At 46.1% G+C, this 15505-nt stretch overlaps 1 long non-coding RNA gene across 1 annotated transcript; it reads right to left on the minus strand.

Moving 5' to 3' along the window:
• Window positions 1-7049: 7049 nt before the first annotated feature.
• On the minus strand, window positions 7050-14382 carry LOC308619709. Its single transcript, XR_014016219.1, has 4 exons — window positions 14265-14382; window positions 14063-14155; window positions 13061-13164; window positions 7050-7245 (listed from the first exon to the last, which is right to left on the minus strand). It is a non-coding gene; the product is annotated as an uncharacterized lncRNA (long non-coding RNA).
• Window positions 14383-15505: the final 1123 nt, after the last annotated feature.

A 15505-nucleotide genomic window follows, 5' to 3' on the forward strand; every position in this document is an offset into this window, starting at 1 on the left:
AGGGATGCAATGATTTCCCCAATCCTTCTCATTCTAGGAGGGCTCAGCAAAATATCTCAGACCCATTTCACTCAAGGGGCGTCCATCATGATCCTCCAGACACATCGCAGTCTAAGAGGGCTCTTGACTCCTCAGAAACAATGCAAACTAGGAGAACATATCAACATTCCCCAGATGCAGCTCTTCCTAGGACAGCTCATCATGACTTCCCAGATCGATCTCTGTCCAGGAAGACCTGTCATACTGACCAGACACACCTCAATCCAGGAGGGCTTTTGACTCCTCAGACACTTCTTTTCAACCCAGGAGGATCTGTCATGATTCCCCAGTTTTGGCTTTTCATGTCCATTACTTCCTGCCCCAAACCAAAAGAAGTAGTGAGATACTAGAAAGAGCCTCCAGCAAGTCTTTTCCACTTTGGACAAGCTGAGGACTCTTTCATCAGTCATTTTCAAAGGACAGTAAATATAAATATAATTTAGACTCTCTTCTCCATGAAAAAAAAAAAAGCAAGCAAAATCCTATTCTGGAAGTAAGAAGCTTCATGACTTCAAAGTCTCTTTTCCCAGCCATAGGGAATTTCAGATAAACTTTAACTGGAAGTTATGGCTTGGGATCTACTTCCCACCGGAATGAAAGCAGGGTGGCCTCTGACTCAGATCTTTGTTGTAGGATAGACCTTGACCATGGAGCTTTGATTCTGACTCCAAAGGAAACAGGAGACCAGCTTTTCTGTTTCAGACCTGACCTCACTCATTCTGGACGGGTCAACCTCCTGGAAATAAGGCTGGGTACAGGCTTTCTGGGGCTCAAACAGACTTGGTATTAACTGACACACAGTGAGAATCATAGACCCTTAGGAAGTGAGATGAAGTAATCATGGAGTTTGAAGATGAATTCTAAAATGCCAAAGCCATATTTTAAGATAAACCCAATCAGATGAGGAACTTGAAACTGGTTTGTAGCAAAGGAGAAAAGCAGAGAAGATTGGGAGTCTGCCAAGTGGGGTAAGGAGCCTGAACAACAGAATGTAGAGGAAACAATGATGGAGATGCAGATGCCACTGGAATGTTACTTGGATTGGATGCTTAGGGAAAAACGGGGAGATCTATGGCCAAATTCATTGAGAATAATACGCCCAAGGAGAACATGAAAAATAAAGGGAAGCCTTGTGGTAGTGGCCTGGCACCTCCTCCCAACAGATTTGAAATCTGGCCTGGATATCACAGGATGGAGTAGACAGATCCAGTAGTTTTGAACTAAAGCATTTTTCAGATTTGTAAGCAAGAAGGTAGTGGAAAAACTTGCCGGTAAGAGGAGTGTTGAGGATATGTAACTCTTGTGACTGAGGGTATGGTCATAGGGGTGTAGAGGCCCAGCTGCTGCATCTGCCTCAGCTAACAATCGGGGTTCCCCCAGACCAGCAACAATTTATTGGACACCAACTCTGATCCTAGAAGAACTTGGGACTGGAGTTCTAACTAGGGGCACCCTCAGCTTCTCAGATATTTCAATATAGAGGAAACACTAATTTTTCAATACTCTTAGGACCTCGAGAGTTTGTTATGGTTAGGGTTTTTCTCTCTTTTACTTTTCTTAATTAAACAAATGCACATTTATTAGAGAAAAAAATCACAAAGGCCCTCAGCTTGAGCTTCTGGCATCAATGAGGGGTAGAGTCAAGACCACAGTTTGGGGTTGTCCTCCTCCTCTGAGAACAAGCAGCAGCACAGAGATCATATCTGGAAGTTGGCTGTAAAGATCAGTGACATTAAACAAGATTCCACATTTTAGGAACAATAACTTGGGCTCATATGAATGCAAGTCTACCTGACCCTTTATAGCAAGGAGGTGAGTTACCTAATACATAAGGGAAAAGCAAACCAAATTGATACAGAGATCAGCCAAGGGGTCTGCAGCTCAGCCAGTGCTGGACAAGGTCAAGGTGATGAAGAAGTCAATGAAAATCAGCCCTTTGGGCTATAAAATAACCACGCAGAGAAGGTTAACGGTGGATTGCAGAGCCTCCTTCTCTTCCAGATTGACTATCTAGAGCTTGCCAAGGGCACCATGCCCTGCCGTTGCTTCATTTTGCTAAGGAACAGAGGATTGAACCCCCAGATGGGTACTGGAAGTACCCACTGATAAGGTCTCACAAGACAATCACCTTCGAGATGTTGAGCAGAGAGGATGACCAGGAAAGGTTTGGACACACTGGAACTATTTTCCCTTCACTTCCACTTTAAGAGGGAGCAGCCACCACTGGCCCTCCTGGTATGAAGGGGCCCTGATTCTACTGATAGTTTTTCCCCTTGGCCAACACTGCTCTGATTTTTTGCCCCCAACCTGGTACCCCCTGGCTACTCTGTTACCTCTGCAGCTCCCTGGATCTAATCCTGACACCAGGAATCCACCACCAACTTCTAGGTCTATTCCCAGCTCCCAGGTGCATCCTTCATCTGCTGGTGTCCACATCTAGGTCCAGAAATCCATCCGCCAAACACTGCAGTTCACTCCCAGGCCCCAGAGGTCCACCAGCTTCTGGGGTTTATTCCGCTGCTTCTGGGGGTCACCCCAGCATCTTCAAGTGCATCCCACTGACCCCAGACTGCACAGTGATTCCCAACTCTCTAAGGAGGAGGTCCCCACTCACCTCTGAAGAAGGAAACGTTCCTCCCCCTCTTCCTAATGAAAAGCTCTGCCCTTTCCCCACCAAGTTTTCACTCTGTTCTGATTTCCTGTATTTTCCTCCATAGGAAAGTTTTGGTCATTTTGTGGAGGAGACTGCATTATCTCCAGAGCTGGTGATACAGATTCTAACCGCGCCCCCCACCCCATGATATGAAGACACTGTAGCAACAAAAAAAATAAACAAATTGCTAAATAAAAGAGCCCTGTGCTATGTTTCATGTAAACAACCATGCAGGGAAACACTCATACAAACAAGTGATTACATTTTCAAATAAGGAGGAAGAGAATGAGCAGAGAAGGGGTCTGACTTATATGAAGGGGAAACTATAAAGAAATGAAGCAAATGTTGGTCTATTCATGCCCAGGGCTCCTGCTCCCCATACCTGTGAGGTGTGGGCGGGGCTCTCAGCAGGTGAGTTAGGCTGGGAAGAAAAGGCCCAGCTCAGTGGCTGTGTGTTCTGTCCTGGTGGGTTATACAGTGTTCTCTTCCTGTTTCTCAAGAGAAGACAATAGCGTTCTCAGATGTGCCACAGAACTTATACTTATCATTTAAAATAAAAATTCTAACCCGTAGATTTGTGTAAAGCTCATGGTTTGTGAAACATTTTTTAAAGGTAATTTTAAGAAGCCATAAAACAGGGCTGTGTGTGGGAAACAGTGACAGCTCATAAACTGTAGCAGCTATTAATTACCTGGCTGGAATGAACTCAAAGTGAACTTTTTCAGGGTTTTCAGAAACTGGTTTCACCTGCCTGTTAAAACCCCAGCCTATTAAAAACTTAGACTCACTTGAAGCTTGAGAATGCAGCTTATGCTGGTAATTTTCCCTGCTGTCTTTGTTTGAAATCAACTTGAATTAAAGGAATTTTTGGCATATTTCTGAACCCACACATAACAGGATGCAGTTTTGTTTGTTTTTGTTGTCTTTTGTTTTCTCCCCTCCTTCTCTTCTCCCTTCTCCTCCCCTCCTCCTCCCCCTCCCCCTCCTTTTCCTCCTCCCCTCCCCCTCCCCTCCCCCTCCTCTTCCCCCTCCCCTCCCCCTCCTCCTCCCCTCCTCCCCTCCTCCTCCTCCCCCTCCTCCTCCCCCTCCTCCCCCTCCTCCTCCCCCTCCTCCCCCTCCTCCTCCTCCTTTCTTCCTGGTTGCTCTAGGAGCTGCGGCCCCAACAATGAACAGGACCCAGGTACTACCCTCAAAGAGCCCATGCTGGTGTTCACGTGCCCTTGATGAGGGTCAGCATGAGCAGAGGTGGGTAAGTGGATGTGTAAACAGTCAACTTCAGGATATGGAGCAAGAAGGCAAAGAGCCTGAGAACTGCCATTCAAACTACAGGTTGATACACAGAAAATACAGCAGCAGGAGCCAGTGCACAGGGAGGTGAAATCACCAGAGCTGGCCGACAATGGAATGATTCACCCCATTCAATGCTGGGGCATGTGTCCCTCTTCTCCGCAGATGGTACACTGTGCAGAAACTGTCCACGTGTTTGCCTCTGGCCCTGGACTGAGTCTTAGGCATCTTTGTGTTTGATTTCCCAGCATTACCATCTACCACCCTTCCCGGCACAGAGCAGGGGTTGATAAATAATTGTTGGGTTAAGCAAACATTCAAGAAGGAATGTCCTCACTTGGTGGGAGTTTGAACTAGAAGATTCCTTTCTACTATGAGGTTTTCTGATTATAGAGAGAGCCTGGCATGTGACAGGTGCTCACTAAATATTGAATCAGATGATGCCTGCTTAAGGTTGAGTTTATTTGTACCCATGTCTTAGCTCCCATATAAATCAGCTTGCCTTTTTCTCTAAGTGTAGTAATCCTTAACCAAGCACTTTGCTAATCAATTTGCATGCATTATCTCATTTACTTCTCACAACAAACCTAGGAGGTAGTATTTTGGTTCCTGTTGCTGCATGACAAACCGTCCCATAATTTAATGGCTTAAAACAACAATTTATTATTATCTGTCATGGTTTGTGGGTTGGCTGGGCTCAGTGGGGCCATACTTTTTGGGGTCTCACGGGGCTGCAGTTAGATGTTGACTGGGACCACATGCATTTGAAGGCCCTGTGGTGCTGGACCTCAAAGATGGCTCCTTCACTTGGCTGGCAGTGATGCTGGCTGTCAGCAGACGCCTACACCATGACCTCTCCCAGGGCTTGGGCTTCTCACAGTATGGTGGCTGGGTTCCAACAGGGCACGTTATAAGAGACCCAGACAAAATGACTTAGCCTCATATGATCTAGCCTTGGAAATCCCAGAAATTGCTTCTGTTACATTCTAATGTTCAAGCAAGTCACTGAGGCCAGCCCAGATGCAAGAGGATGAGAACTAGACTCCATCTTTTGATGGCAAGATCATTTCAGAAGAGCAGTGGGGATGGGAAACACTGTTGTAGGCATTTAAGAAAGATACAATCTGCCCTAAGTATGTACTATTAATAATAACCCGTTCTACAGGTGAGGAACTTTTGCAACGATCAGCTAGGTGATATGGTTAGCTTGCTTATTTAAGATCACCAAATCCACAGTCCTTCTGATTTCTTCACCATTATACTTGACCTAAGACAGTGTTCTAGAACTTTAATAATGAAAGAGTCACCCCTTTCAAAGATACAGGATTAATTTCAAGATATAAAAACAGAAATTCTACTAAAATTTATAAACTAGAAATATAATAATAATTTATAAACTAGAAATATAGTTCTAGTGGGATCTGGGATGTCACGTTTGAGAACTACTATTTAAGGAAGGACTAACATTCGTTGAGTTACTCCAGTGGTCCATGTTCTTACACACTATATATAAACTCATTTAATCCTCACAATAATCTTTTTCCTTCAGGTGAAAAATGAAATTTTGAGAGGTTAAATAACTTGCCTAAAGTCACACCGTCACTAAGTGACAGAGGCAGGATTTAAACACAGGTGTGTCCCAGTCCACTTTCTATGTGCTTTCCATGCAGCTCCATGGTGCAGGTTGGGCTCCCAGGGATCAGACTCTGAGATGAGATTAGCGTGAAGGAAGTTAACTGAGGAGTGCTCAGGGACCACACCTGCGAGGGAAGGCAAAGACACAGGACAAGGCAAAAGAGAAGGTGGGCTGTGATGCAGTCAGAACAAAGAACTTAGCAGGCCCATGAAGCCTTCTGAAGCTGGCATAGCCCTTCAGAGTTGTCCCGATTAGGGGCAAGGGGTCTGGACTTTTGTTACCACCCTATCCACCATAGCAGTCATCACAGTAGATGGCTGCAGAATAAACAAATGCATTCGTGGTCAATCCAGATGGAACTGTAAAAGGGAGGCAGCATCACAGAGGGGAGGGACCGCGATGGGTAAGGGCAGCCAGCCCTAGCTCTGGGCCAGGAGAGTCTTTCCTGCAGGGCTCTAGAATATTCAGTGCCCCCCTCGAAAGGAGAAGCCAGATCTCTAAGCCTAAACAAAGTGCTAAGATGAACACTCCAATTTCCTCTATGTAACCTGTCCTAGGAGCCCTCAGGGCAAGCTGGTACATTTTTAATGTTGTTGAGTTTAGGCATGACCCCACATTGAATCAACTTACAGTATTGAATTTATTCTAGGATTCCAAGTTGTGACACATACCCAATGAAGAGTTCCTAAAAGTAAATAATTCAGGAGCTGTTCGCTCATAGAGGCCGGTGGTGGGAAATTGCTAATCATAAAGACAGGGCAGCCGCCCAAGAGGGTGGGATGGAATAAAGGAACCGCATGTTTCCCAGTCCTCAACGTCCAGTCTTTGTGGGAAAAGGGAAGAAGGAGAGCAGGGAGAATTAGAAGTCAAGAGGGAAGAGGAAAAGATGAGACAACTTAAGGGAAATAGGACTGATTTATCGAATATATGTTATCTCATTTAATCCTTATTACAACCCTATGAACTACTCTTTTTTTAAAAAAAATTTTATTGGAGTATAGTTGATTTACAATGTTGTGTTAGTTTCTGTTGTACAGCAAAGTGAATCAGTTATACATATACATATAACCACTCTTTTTAATATTATTTTAAATCTATTACATTAGATCTTAGAGGGTAGGAGACACTGCACAAAATAGGGGAATTGTAGAGGCATCCTTGGCAGAAACATTGCAAGAGAGTAAGAGAAAAGCTGAAGATGACGTGAGTCATCTCAATTCTATCAACACAATTTAAGCTCCAGTGTCCTCCCTCGGCCTTAGTTAGCTTACCTTGCCCTAATTATCAAGTTAATCCTATTTATTATTTTATAAAACATCTTTTAGAAAGTCTTTTCTATGGCTCTTACAGTGCATAAGTGGTCAGAACTGGATCTCAGCACCTCTAATCCAACATAGTTTCCGGTTGGTCTTCCAATAAGAATCATATCTTGGCAAGTTGTGGTCTCAAAGGAATGAAATCTGGACACTGTCAAAGGTCACAAGGCTGGCAGTGGCCTGCTGGAGAATCTGGCTTTCTTGTGGGACCATGTAGTAGGTGGTGATGGCATAAGGAACAACTTGAAGCAGGTAGTTTCTTTGAGCAGGACTGCAAGTTTATCCGAAAATCAGGTGAAGCTCCATCTTCCTGCCTTGACATAGAGAAAAAATGGTCTGATAGGCTTCCATTCATGGAAAAACACCCATCCCCATGTTCACCCCATACCCATGAAAAGAAGCACAAATTATTTTAATGCACACATGTTATACCTTGTAAACATATAATTAGGAAAAACATCATCATCATGTGACCCTTTAGTGATGTGAAAATCTTTTAGACAACACATACTCAAATATAGTAGAATTTTAGCTCTCCTTACAATCTTAACTAGTCAGGAAAATAAATCTAGAATTATGTATTATGCAAATTTAATACATTAAATATTTATCTCAAGTGAGAGTATGGAGGTGAGCACAGTAGAATGCTAATAATCTTTAAAGGTAATACCTTTAGATGACTCTCTCATTGTCAGGTCTTGCCTGGACCTTGGTCTCTACTGCTCTACACTTCCCATAACTGGAAACATCTGGCTGCAGACTTCAGGATATCACTTAAGTCAAATCTTTGTGACTTAAAATGGAGGTGGCCATGTGGGTAATCAGGCCTTGACTATTCTAGTTCTGATAAGTGAGCTTTTGCTGCTTATTCTCAAAATTTGGCCTCCATGTAGGACCCAGACTTCTGAGGATGGGTCTACTTTGCACTCGCTCATCTTCCCCCGGAGAGCAATTCACAGTACCTCTTTAAGTCTTAATCATTGGTCCTATTTTAAACATGAGAGAACCTCTTACCTTTTAGGGACTGTTGTGAGGTTGAAATGAGATGTAATGCACATGAACCATCCAGACCACAGGTACTCAATGCACGTAAGCCCCTACCGTCCTTCCTTCTCTTTCTAGGCATTTACTGAAGGCCAAATGTTGTACTTACCATCCCAAGGATCTAAATCATTTGATGACAAATCTGTTCAGCCATCTGCTATAGCATTTAGAAGCCCCAAATATATAACCAATGCTGGGCACACACATCCCAGCCAAATGCACTATAACCCTCACAGAAGCTAGCATGATGTTGGTTGTCCCTCTGAATAATAACAAGGTTCCCCAATAGAATTTAAGGGCATACAAAAATTTCTGTGGTGCTGGTCACAAAAATATGTATTCTGTAAACCTCAGTTTCCTACATTTTTATCTCTTGATCAATTACTATCAGATGCCTACTATCCTGCTCTTTTTTCCTGATTTGCCTTACCTGGCTGTTTTGTACTATTTTAGTCAACTATGTACACACCCAGTAGCTAATTATAGAAACTCTAGCACCTACTAACTGGCTGAGTGACCTTAAGCAAGTTACTTATTCTCTCTGAATCTCAGGCAACTCATTTGAAAATCCAATAATAATCTCAAAGAATGATTGAAGATAAAATGAGATGATATATCTAAAGCAGCAGTTCTCAAACTTTTTTTTTTTTTTTTTTTTTTTTTTTTTTTGCGGTATGCGGGCCTCTCAATGCTGTGGCCTCTCCCACTGCGGAACACAGGCTCCGGACGTGCAGGCTCGGCGGCCATGGCTCACGGGACCAGCCGCTCCGCAGCATGTGGGATCTTCCCGGACTAGGGCACGGACCCGCGTCCCCTGCATCGGCAGGTGGACTCTCAACCACTGCGCCACCAGGAAAGCCCTCTCAAACATTTTTGACTCAAAGCTCCTTTAACTATTAAAAATTATTGAGGATCTCAAAAACCTTTTTATTTACATGAGTTCTATCTATTGATATTTACTCTATTAAAAATTAAAACTGAGAAATATAAAAAAAATTTATTGGAGTATAGTTGATTTACAATGTTGTGTTAGTTTCTGTTGTACAGCAAAGTGAATCAGTTATACATATACATATAACCACTCTTTTTAATATTATTTTCCCATATAGGTCATTTCAGAGTACTGAGCAGAGTCCCTGTGCTGTACAGTAGATCCTTATTAGTTATCTAATTTTTTTAAAGTCTTTACTGAATTTGTTACAATATTGCTTCTGTTTTATGTTTTGGTTTGTTGTCTACAAGGCATGTGGGATCTTAGCTCCTTGACCAGGGATTGAACCTGCATCCCCTGCATTGGAAGGGGAAGTCCCAACCACTGGACCTCCAGGGAAGTCCCTAGTTATCTATTTTATGTACAGTAGTGTGTATATGTCAATCTCAATCTCCCAATTCATCCCTCTCCCCATTTCCCCCCTGGTAACCATAAGTTTGTTTTCTATATCTGTGACTCTATTTCTGTTTTGTAAATAAGTTCATTTGTACCATTTTTTTAGATTCCACATATACGTGATACCATAAGATACTTGTCTTTCTCTTGTCTGACTTCACTTAGTATGATAATCTCTAGGTCCCTCCATGTTGCTGCAAATGGCATTATTTCATTCTTTTTTATGGCTGAGTAACATTCCATTGTGTATATGCTCCACATCTTCTTTATCCATTCCTCTGTTGATGGATATTTAGGTTGCTTCCATGTCTTGTCTATTGTAAACAGTGCTGCAGTGAACATTTGGAGTGCATGTATACTTTCGGATTATGGTTTTCTCTGGATATATGCCCAGGAGTGGGATTGTTGGATCATATGGTAGTTCTATTTTTAGTTTTTTAAGGAACCTCCATACTGTTCTCCATAGTGGTTGTACCAACTTACATTCTCACCAACAGTGTAGGAGGGTTCCCTTTTCTCCACACCCTCTCCAGCAATTATTGTTTGTAGATTTTGTGATGATGGCCATTCTGACTGGTGTGAGGTGATACCTCACTGTAGTTTTGATTTGCATTTCTCTGATAATTAGTGATGTTTAGAATATTTTCATGTGCTTTTTGGTCATCTGTATGTCTTCTTCTTTCTTTCTTTTTATTTTGGCCATGCCGTTTGGCTTGTGGGATCTTAGTTCCCCAACCAGGGATAGAACCCAGGCCTTGGCAGTGAAAGCTCTGAGTCCTAACCACTGGACCACCAGGGAATTCCCTGTATGTCTTCTTTGGAGAAATGTCTACTTAGATCTTCTGCCCATTTTTTGATTGGGTTGTTCTTTTTTTTTTTTTGATATAGAGCTGCATGAACTTATTATATTTTGGAGATTAATCCCTGTTGGTTGCTTCGTTTGCAAATATTTTCTCCCATTCTCTGGTTTGTCTTTTCATTTTATTTATGGTTTCTTTTGCTGTGCAGAAGCTTTTAAATTTAATTAGGTCCCATTTGTTTATTTTTGTTTTTATTTTCATTACTCTAGGCGGTGGATCCAAAAAGATATTGCTGCGATTTATGTCAGAGTGTTTTACCTATATTTTCTTCTAAGAGTTTTATAGTATCTGGCCTTACATTTAGGCCTTTGAACTACTCTGATTACAAGCTTTTCAGAGGAGGAAATTGAGATTCAAAAGGACTAATTGCGATCTCATGGGTGTGGGAAGAAACAGGAAGAGAAGGAGAAAGGAGTGAAGGGAGGAGAGAAGGGAAGAGACTGGAGGTGGGCAGGTTGATCAGAAAAGGGGACAATTTTTGAAATGTTGCCAAAACATACTCATGCTGCCAGAACACCATGCTTCCTCCCTCTGCACCCAAACTGGGAAACCAAGAGGGAAATAAGTCCCTGAACCCACAGACCCCATTCTACCTTCTCCTTCTCCCTTCTCATACCTGCAGATCCTGCTTGAGGCACCCAAAGACCTCCGATGGCTCGTCTTTCCAGAGGTTTTAAACACGTGATCACAGAAATCATTTTTAGCTTCAATTCTAATAGAATTTTCTTTTTTAATTTATTTAAAAATTTTTTATTTTTATTTATTTATTTTTGACTGCGTTGGGCCTTTGTTGCTATGTGCAGGCTTTCTCTAGCTGCCGTGAGCAGGGGTTACTCTTCGTTGTGGTGCGCGGGCTTCTCATTGTGGTGGCTTCTCTTGTTGTGGAGCACAGGCTTGAGGCTCATGGGCTTTGGTAGTTATGACACATGGGCTCAGTAGTTGTGGCTCACGGGCTCTAGAGCTCAGGCTCAGTAGTGGTGGCGCACAGGCTTAGTTGCTCCACAGCATGTGGGATCTTCCCAAAACGGGGCTCGAACCCATGTCCCCTGCATTGGCATGCAGATTCTTAAGCACTGTGCCACCAGGGAAGCCTCTACTAATAGAATTTTCAACAATAAAATGAACACTGTCTGTACTACAGGAACTTTCAAATATGTTATTTCCTTTACTCTTCACAATAACTGTGCCAAAATAAAGAATTATTATTTCTTTTTTTGTAGAAGATGAATCTGAAGCTCTGAGAGCTTGAGTAACTGGTCCAAGATCACACAGCTTGTGTCAGAACTGGTATTCTAAGCCAGGTTGGAGCCTACACACTTTTCACTTGACCGTCTTGCCTCAAAATTACTGAGGTCCATGAACCCCACATATATTGCCCTGGTCTTGCTTTTGATTGATCCAAACATTCAGGGTCCATCAGGGGCTGCAAATTTTGCATCGATCAGTTACCAGTACTGGGCATTTTATCTTTATTTAGGTAGTTCAAATTTTTTTTTTTTTTTTGGTGACTGTTGGTATCCAGATAGCATACAGGCCTCCCTCAACTAAATTAAACTTCCCATATGTACTGAGTCATTTGGCAAGAAGTGGTTCACAGCTAGTGCAAATAGAGGAAGAATGCAGGGAAAGGGGTGGGGTGGGGTCGGGGAAGACGTTTGTAATGTATGGAGCTGTGAGTGCAAGCACCGCATCTTTGCCTCCCCGCAAATAACCAGCACCCCCATGTCAGTATTCACCCAAGAAGTCATTCAGTCTCTACTTTGGGTCTGTAGTCCCTTAGCGACCCCACAGCCAGCACCCACTGCTCCGTGCCTTTGGCAATCATCCTTGGCCTGGGACTGGCTCTATCTTGTGTGGATGCCTGTGGATGCTGCCAATAGTCCCTCAGAGGATGGGAGCCCTGAGGCTCTGCCCTTCTGCAAGGTGGCTGGGAGGGACTAGGTGCTCCCAGGTCCTGGCAGTGCACTGAGAGATGGGTGCGAGCACTGAGTGAGGGCTGACAAGCCAGAGCCGGAGAGAAGAGGACCATTCTGGAAGCACACCCGGCAGATGGCACTGATCTCTCAGATCCAAACGAGGAGGCAGGAAACCCCCCCAAAGAGTCACACTGTGACCACTGCAATCAGGCAACCAAGGAGGTGGGTGAAAGAGGGGGTGGAAAGATGTTATTTCTTGGGGCATATGGAAGAACTGGAGTCAAGCAAATGCCAGGGACAATGTCAAAATGGCTTTAATCCTCAACCCTGGGTGGTGAAAAGAAAAAAAAATGTATATGTAATTTCTCTTAGCGCTGAGTTTGAGATCCCTTCTGCCATTTACCATTGTGGGACCTGGCACAAGGCACATAAACTAAAGGCGGGTAATAATTCCCCTGGACGAGGCTGCCAGGGAGGATTTAAGGGCCGGCACACACGGAGCGCAGGAAAAGTTAGTTCCCTTCTCTCTCACCCCCTCGGAAGGATTAGGAAGGATGCTTTGCTTTCTTTCCAGGTCGAGACCTAGAGGAAGAGCAGGGCTTGCGACTGCTTTCGGAATTCTCTAAGGGGAGGGCCCTGGGCGTGGCAGGCCGCAGCTGCCTCGAGGGCCCGCTACAAAGAGGCATTGTTCCCAGCCTCCCGGCTGGGCGGCGCTGGCTCTGCCGCGGGCCCGGGAGTGGGCAGCTTTGCCCCCGCCGAGGAGCAAGCACAGGGGCCAAGCTCCAACAATAGTTTTGTTAAAAATCAGGAATGCAGCAAAGTGTCAGAGGCCGTTTATTTTCCCTTGGGGGTGGGCCGGAGAGAAAGCCCCTCCCTTTCCTGGGCGGGATCGAGTCTTGTCCCGCCGGCGGTGTGGACGCACCAGGTTCCGAGGTCCCCGGGGAGGCGGCATGGTGACCTCCAGGCCCCTTCCTCTCGGCAACTGCGCTCCTTTCCCAGCCCCACTCAGCCTGTTTTCTTCGGCGCCTGAAAAAGATGCTACGGCTCACAGGCCCGAAACCGGGATAAATTAAGCCACCCTCACCCCACTGTAGTACCGGGAGATGGAAAATACACACACACACACACACACACACACGCACACACACACACACACCACACCACACACCACACCACACACCACACACACATCGTTCCCTTCTACGAGGAAACCCGGCGCCTCCTTTGACAACTCCCCAGCCCCACGACGGCTGTGGTGGGGAAGGCGTCTCCGCTTGGAGGAGGGCGGCTGGGTCGCCACCCGGTTCTCTGGGGGGCTGTCCGCTGCCTCCGGGGCTCCCCTCCCGAGGCCCGGGCTCGAAAGAGGAGGGGACGGGGATTTGAGAGAATCTTTCTTCCCTGTGATCGCTGTCAGCCGTGCCCACCTGGGGGTCTGGGGTCCTGCCCCGGCCGCTCCCGACACCCACCCGCTCCCTGCCTCTCTGGTGACACGGCACTGCGGGGAGGATGAGCCCAAAGAAGTAGGCCGAGTCCGGATGGGAGAGCCAGGCTCCTTCCCGCTGGCCGGATCGTGTCCTTCCTCCCCTTCCAAGGACTGGTAGCCTTTGAGCGTCAGAGGGAAGGAAGCCTTAGACTCTTCCCAGAAAGTTGCGCTCTCATCTACCCAATTCTGCGTTACCCTCTGGGCCTCCCTTGGACCCGCTGGAGACCCGGCTGGGACCCGATCCCAATTCGGGAAGGCGGCTGGGGCGTCGGAGGCCAGCCCTCGGCTCCGGGATCCGAGCCCCGCTCGCCCCCTCTGGGTCCTACCTGTGCGCGGCGCCCGCACAGCACTGGTGACCCGCCTGGGAAGGGCTGGGCGGTGCTAGCCACGCGGAGCGTCATTTATTCATGTACACCGAGAAAGGGAGGCTGGGGTCCACACCTGTGAGCTCGCCTGCGGGTGCGTCTCCTCGCTGCTGGCAAGCCCAGTGGGAGGCCGGAGCCGGCGAAGTTGCTGGAAACGGTGAACTCAGAGCTGGAGAGTTAGAGGAATCAAAGGTATGGGGACATTAGGATCGGACAGTCTGTTAACCCATCTCAACGTGACCAGATACTTCCGTGAGCCCCATAAGGCTCGCCCTTACCTAGATCCGTGTCCCCTTCCTCCTCTCTTTTGTGATGCGCCCCATGTGAGCTGTGTTAATACAGGCACTCAGGTTACGGTTTAGTCGGGCTGTTTTTTGCACGTTTATCTCTGCACTCTTCCTCTGTTGGCTGATTTCACAGGTTCACCGGCAGAGGGCAACCTTATTCCAAGTTCTCGAGGGCTCCTAGGCACGTCTCCTCTCTCCACCCAACCGCTGAGGTGGGACTTAGGTCTTCCCTGTTTACAGCCATTCCTTCCCATGACGTTCCCTTTCCTCATCGGGGTCCTCCAGAAGATCCAGCAGTTCTGGCCTCCCCATCACTTGCAGTAAGGGGAGAGGGTCCCTGCGCATCTCCTTTCCAGCACAGCCAGTGTGAGCTGACTCTGTCCTGGTGACTCTCCTTTTATTCCCCCTCCTGAGAGCTGTTTACATTTTAAGGAGCCACAAGGCCCCCACCTGAAGGAAAGCAGGCCCAGGGAGGCAGGGCGTTGGGGTGTGTGCATGGGCGCATGCAGGGAGACAGAGAAAGAGAGAGCAGGACGCTGGGCAGCCTCTGAAAGAGGGTGAGGGAAGGCTTTCCCTGCTTTCTGAAATCCCTTCAGTTTCCAGTTCAGCGAGCTTGTGGGAGCCCCTGCTCTGTGCCAGGCACTGGCTTGCACACTCTCTTCCTCAGGGGATGAGCTCTGGGCTTGGAGCTGTAAGATCCAGCTGGATTCTGGCTCTCTCCCTGTGAATTTCCTTTCAGAGGAGCACATCTTGTTCATAGAACATCCTATATGTAATCAAACACTTGTACGGTCATTTTATCCATTCAAGACGTATTTCTATGTGCCAGTATAGGACCCCTGGCCGAGCTTGTAGTCAGACAATGAGCAATGAATATAATAACTAGAGCATGTCTGTTGGAAGGGGGCCAATTGTATAGGGCTTTGCAGGCATTATATGAGCTCTAATGTGAACGATACGGGGACCCATTTGTGGGTTTTGCCCAACAGGTGGATACTTCCTCTTCACAAGGATCACACTTGGCTGTGAATAGGAGGTAACAACAAAATGAGGGCCATGGTGATGATCCGGGGAGGTTCTCTCGGGGCAGGGGTGGAAAGAGGTGCTCAGATTCTGGATGTAGCTTTCAAAGTAGCAGAAAAAAGATTCCTGCCCTCCTGTGGGGTGTGAAGGAAATAGAAGATGAGTCCAAGCAGTTGGAAGGATAGAGCTGCTGCTGACTGAGACTGGAA

Source organism: Mesoplodon bidens, assembly GCF_964165515.1.
Source record: "Mesoplodon bidens genome assembly, chromosome: 7".
NCBI lineage: Eukaryota > Metazoa > Chordata > Mammalia > Artiodactyla > Ziphiidae > Mesoplodon > Mesoplodon bidens.